The following is a 6,174-nucleotide window of genomic DNA, read 5'->3' on the forward strand; positions in this document are numbered from 1 at the left end:
CATTTAACAATTTATGCATTGTAAGCTATTAAGTCCAACAGAGCAACAACAGGAAAGAAGAAAACCACAATACACTTCAGAGACACTTCAGAAACAAAACTGCATTAGACTTGTTTTTAGATAAAATACAGTGCCTTGCGAAAGTATTCAAACCCATTTTTTCTATGTTTTATGTTGCAGCCTTATGTTAAACTGCTTTAAATTACTTTCTCACATCAGTCTGTACTCCATACACCATAATGACAAAGCAAAAAACAGATTTGTGACAACTTTGCAAATTTATTAAAAAATAAAACACTGAAATAAGTACATTGCATAAGTATTCATACTCTTAACACAGCACTTAGTTGAAGCACCTTTACAGCCTCAAGTCTTTTTGAATATGATGCGACATGCTTTGCACATCTGCATTTGGCAATTATCTGCCATTCTTCACCTCACCTCTTCACCTCTTAAGCTCTGTCAGCTTGGATGGGAGGTCTGAGAGGTGTGTGCCTTTCCAAATCATACTCATTCAAATGAATTTGCTACAGTTTAACTCCATTTAAAGCGTAGTAGTAACATCTAAGCGATATATGAGTGCTCTTGAGCTAAATTTTCAAGTGTACCAGAAAAGGATATGAATACTTAGGCAATGAATCATTTCAGTTTTTTTATTTCTAATAAATTTGCAAAGTTGTTACTAACCTGTTTTGTGCTTTTCATTATGTTGTATGGTGGGTAGATTGATGTGGAAAAAAAGTAATTTAGTATTTGAACAAGGCTGCAACATAAAATACGCAAAAATGAAGGGGTATGAATACTTTCGCAAGGCACTGTACTAGTATATGCTGAACTAAAGTATATTTTTCTTTTCAATATGGGAATTTATTTTCCTTCCTTGTTGCATATATCTCACTAAATTTTGTTAAAAAATTGTGTGCTTAATTTAATTTTTTTTGTTACAGAACAACCTATAATTTCCTAGATTTCAAGGTCACTGCTTAGTCCTATCTGAAGTTATACTAACAGTAGTAGAAATTCTTTTAATTTTCACTGAGATTGCAAGATGGCAGGCTGCTTTAAGACTGAAACTCTGCGACAAGAGGTTGACCAGATGAAATCTAAACACTAATTTATTCAAGTCCCCTAAAAAGGCTCTTCATCACAAGAAGACAGGATAATGCAGATATTCTCAATGGGGAATCGGTTCAGCACTGCAGCTGGAATTGCTTGCCAGTTAAGTGCTGAACAGGGAGGATCTGTCTTGGGGCATTTAAAAGAAGTCGGACTGAAAGCGCTCTCTCCAGTGACCAAGCCTCTCATCAGCAGAAATAATCAAAAGACTAAGCTCACCTCTGAGGAGCATGTTGTGTGAAGAGAGGAGAACTGGTAAGAAATTCACTTTCGTGATGAGAACAAGTTTAATTTATTTAGGTCTGATGGGAAACATTTTGTTTGTTGCCATTCGATAAATTTAAGAGAAATTGTTTTGAGTCTTACATACTTTTGCTTCCCATTTGAATGTATGTATAGTTTGAAAAATATTTGGATATCTTTCCTAGAAAACGATAAAAATAGTGTAGCAGGTGCAGCGGAGGCTGGTTTACACAGACCCCAAACATGGGCAGATGTGTTTACTAACCTGTGTTCAGATGAGCATCAGGACAGGGTGTGTGTTTATGCTACAGCCTGCGTCACTCGTGTACTGTTGTGTTTATGGCGTCTCTCTCTTGGTGTCTCTTTCTCTCTGTCTGGCTCAAGGACAGGAAGTGCATACCACTGCCCAGTCATTCAATATCTATGGAAAATATATCTTGTGTTCACATACAACAGACACTTCCTGTTCACTCCGTCCCACCTCCATCTGAATATACACTCATTCTTTCATCTCTAACAATACCGTCAACATTGTTACTCTTTCAACACCTTTAAATTGCATGCAGACACCTGTATCCTGTGTGGCAGGCGCCATAATGTACGTCTTTTAACATCCTGAGCCTTCAGGGCTTTTACCATTGGGCTGATGCTTTCCCATGGGATACAAGCTGGTCTTCTTCCATGAGGACATATTCACCGTATTGCTTCAGAAACAAAAAGAAAATTTCAGTTCATTTGTCTTTAATATGCATTTTTTGGACCATTAGACAAAAAAAATCCTTTGTAAACATTGCAACAACTTGCTTTAACCGAGGAGAGGTGTTGCTAGCAGTCTAATTCGTTTGTGTATGCTAAGCTTTGGCTAGTGGCTTCCCTTGTGGCAACACTGTTTTGAATTATGAATTGCACTATTAAGTGTTTCTGAGCGCAACAACTGTGTTTATGTAATTGAGTGTGTTTCTGGTTTAAGAATGTGAGAGAATGTGTCCCAATTTGCCCAATTATACTATGCCCTAAAAATATGCTATCTATTTGTGAAGAAAAATTACATACGTTTGCGTATGTAGCAGACGATTAGGCAGCTTTGGGAATGCCACACTTAGTCTAACAGATTGACCTTTGGACTGGTTTTGTTACTGCTGGTTTAGACCTGGCAACCCTGTCCAGTAGTGTGTTTTAGACACATACAGCTGTTGCATAAATATGTGCATCCTATTAATATATGAACTGGCCTATCAATAATCTTATCTCAGTTAACATCTATACCCATTCCACCAGAATTTAATTTATTGTTACTTTCTGGCTGCAACTGTATCCCTTCTAGCCACAACCAATGATTTCCAGTGGCAGGGTTGCCAGATTTGCAGTTTTTCTGCAAAATTGGTCTTTTGTAAACTGTTGCAATTCAATTGTAATTGACTGAAATGCATGTATTAAAATATACATTTTACCAGCGATAAAACTGCTAGAGGCTGTTTATGATACTACTAGTGATGTTCATGGTAAAATTGTATAAAATGCATAACAGTGAGTAACAGTTTCAGGTATGGGAGTGGCATATGTTGAGTTTTGTTATTTGGATAGTGTCATTGTTGACAGGGCTTGCTTTGGGCTATATTTGATTAAATTTTGGGCTGGTTTTGTTACAGAGACCTGGCAACCCTGTCCAGTAGTGTGCTTTGGGCCACATTCCATTAGGATTTAGTGGTCTTAACATTCCACTAATAGAAGGAAACAAATACCAATAGAGACCCACAGCAACCATTACAGATTAGCATTATAACCAATAGAATTAAGAAGGAAAGTTTTGTTACAAACAGCTACAAACAATTAAGTACTAGTGTTTCACTAATGTTGATGTGCTGAGCAGCCATTTTGTATTCTTAAAGCGGGATTGTTGCGGTTACTCAAAATTTAAGATTTTGGAAATTTTGACTCGGACTGGAAATTTGGAAGTACTTTTGAGTACAAATGGAACGAACCATTAACTGTTGACAGTGTTGCGGTAATACATTACAAGTAATGTGAGTTATGTAATCAGATTACTTTTTCCAAGAAACAAAAAAAGTAACGCATTACTTTTTAATTTACAAGAAAATATCAGAGTTACTTTTTCAAATAAGTAATGACAGTTACTTTGTTTTCCCATTTATTTATTGACAATGTTAAGAGAAGTTAAAGTTAAGACTTGTATGGCTTAATATAATGTAAATATGGTCTCTAACTGAAATATACAGTTGAAAGCCTATTTAAGATTTATGTTATTTTAAAAATCCCCATCATTTTATACATATTTTAGACTATGGGGAGGCGCCATTATTTTGATGATGTCAAATGGTTGCACTCGGTGAGCTACTGGCGCTACTTGTTGCTTTTACCACAATACAACTTGAAATACACAACTTGGAAAATAAAATACTGTCAAGATGCCACATTGTGCGGCTTTTGGTTGTATCTTTCAGTTGTAGGGGAACAAGAGAAGCGATGTAAGTCTTCACTGCTTCCCTCGGATAAGAAGAGAAGAAAAGAATGGAAAGATGCATGTGAACGAATAAAACTTCCTAAAGACCCACGCCTTTGTTCTCTCAACTTTAGCCCTAATGCCTTTGAGGCTTTTAGGAGGCAGAGACAAGAAACACTAGATGCCATCCTGGCCAGACGTAAATACGCTGATGCTTGTCATAGCGCTTTAGTTTTCATATCCAGGTGCATTTAGACTCCTTGTGGGGAAAAATCGGTACGGCATTTGGTTTAAGCCTATGCTTATATCCATTGCTTTCAGTAGGTGTAGTCATCGTATCAGTTTTTTTATTTTCAGAGTTGTGTTAAAAAAGCAACAGGTAAATATTTAAATAATGTAAATATTTCATGAGGTTACTACTACATATTTTAGTAAGAGCCATCATTTACGTTATATTAAGCCCTTTAAAATAGTAGTGCAAAAGTAAAGTAATGCATTACTTTCCATAAAAAGTAATGAAATAATGTAATTATGTAAATAGTTCTTTTTTTAATGGAGTAATGCAATATTGTCATGCATTACTTTTGAAAGTAACTTTCCCCAACTCTGACCATTTGTCTTGCACATCTGCCATGCTTGTAGTTTTTTTTTTTTTTTAAACACTTTTTATTCATATTCATTCTCCTCCAAAGTGCAATGGGTTGTGGCCAACATTAGCCATTATTTATATAGTATTTCCACCTTGAATAATAGATCATCCGAGCACCTTTGCGATACTCATTTCAACATACTACGCTTTGGGACTCACTAATTCTAATTTAGAATACTATTTTGAACAGACAGCATGCAAATTACAATAGTATGCGGAAACAACCATAGACAGTGTGCAGGAGAATGAAAGTGAGAGAGCAGGGGTGGCCCAGATAGTGACACAAGCTTGCGTTTGTGTTTTCTCTCTGGACCAAAGAAGATGCAGTGAATCTGTAAATGAAGCATGCTGCTCTTGGCGCCCCCTGCTCACTGAGTATGCGCATCTGTGTTTGTGTGTGTGTGAGTCAGAAAGAGAAAGACACAGACTCCTTTCAGCAGAGACCTCCGTTCCTGCTACCGATCAGACGAACTTCATCTGATGGGCTGAGAGAGATGCTTGCTCCATGCATCAGCTCCCAAAAACAACAATGTGCTATCAGCCCTCATATACACTCCAACATAAACACACACACAGACACACACACAGACACACACACACACACACACACACACACACACACACACACAGAGACACACGGTAGCCATATGTGGCATACACAAACACTCATCCCAGCGTATTTGATAGAAGCCTAGACAAGCAGAAATAGCTGTGTGTGATTTCACAACCCTCCTTATCACTGTCATTCAGCATGTGGGCACTGTGTCTAGCAATGTGTGCTTTGACGCCAACATTCATCAATTACTCACACACAATATCCGTCCAAACGCAGCGCTGTGACGTTCTGATTACACTGCCAGATCTGTTAGCACAAGTGCTAATAGATAAGTGAGCAGCATGCATGAAGAGTCTGATGGGCGTGTGGCACCGGTCACATCTTTCCCCCGAGGCCTCGGCTGCTGTGATGCAGATTAAAGCCTCAGACGTGACTAAGAAGCTTCCTTTTGCACAGGAGTGAATCAACAACTTCCTCTGTGATCAAGCACATCACGATCCTGCTTATGACATCATGAGGAGGTTCATTTAAGGTATTGCTGTAAGTGATTTTGTTAACTTCACCCAGATATGTTCAGAATGACTCACTAGGATAATATGCTTGCTACTGTTGTTTGTGTACTAGTCAGCAAATTTCCTGTGCTCAGAATGCTCATGTTGCACTACACTGGCCAAAATGAAGAGAATATGAGCTCATGTGACAACGATGTGGAAAACTACTTGTATTTCAACGATCTGTTTCATTTAGAATTTTTAAAAATAGAAAGGAGTATACAACTAGTTTCTCAAACACCATCTCTGTTGAAAAAACAGCATATGCTGGTTAGGTATGTTTTGAAGCATGGCTGCCAGTTTGAGTTGGTTTAAGATTGTCCTAAGCAACTAGCTCCTGCTCAGGACCAGCACATGACCAGCTTAAACCAGCTAAGGACTAGCTTAAACCAGCTCAAACCAGCACCATGCTTCAAAACATACCTGTTTTTTTTTCATCAGGGCATGTGAGGAATAAGAGGGATAGTTCACCCAAAAATGAAAATTATCCTATGAATCACTCACCCTCCAGCCATCCCAGGTGTATATGACTTTCTTCTTTTAGATGAATACAATCAGAGTTATATTAAAAATATTCTGGCTCATCCAAGCTTTACTT

The sequence above is a fragment of the Garra rufa genome, chromosome 1, assembly GCF_049309525.1.
Source record: "Garra rufa chromosome 1, GarRuf1.0, whole genome shotgun sequence".
Classification (NCBI taxonomy): domain Eukaryota; kingdom Metazoa; phylum Chordata; class Actinopteri; order Cypriniformes; family Cyprinidae; genus Garra; species Garra rufa.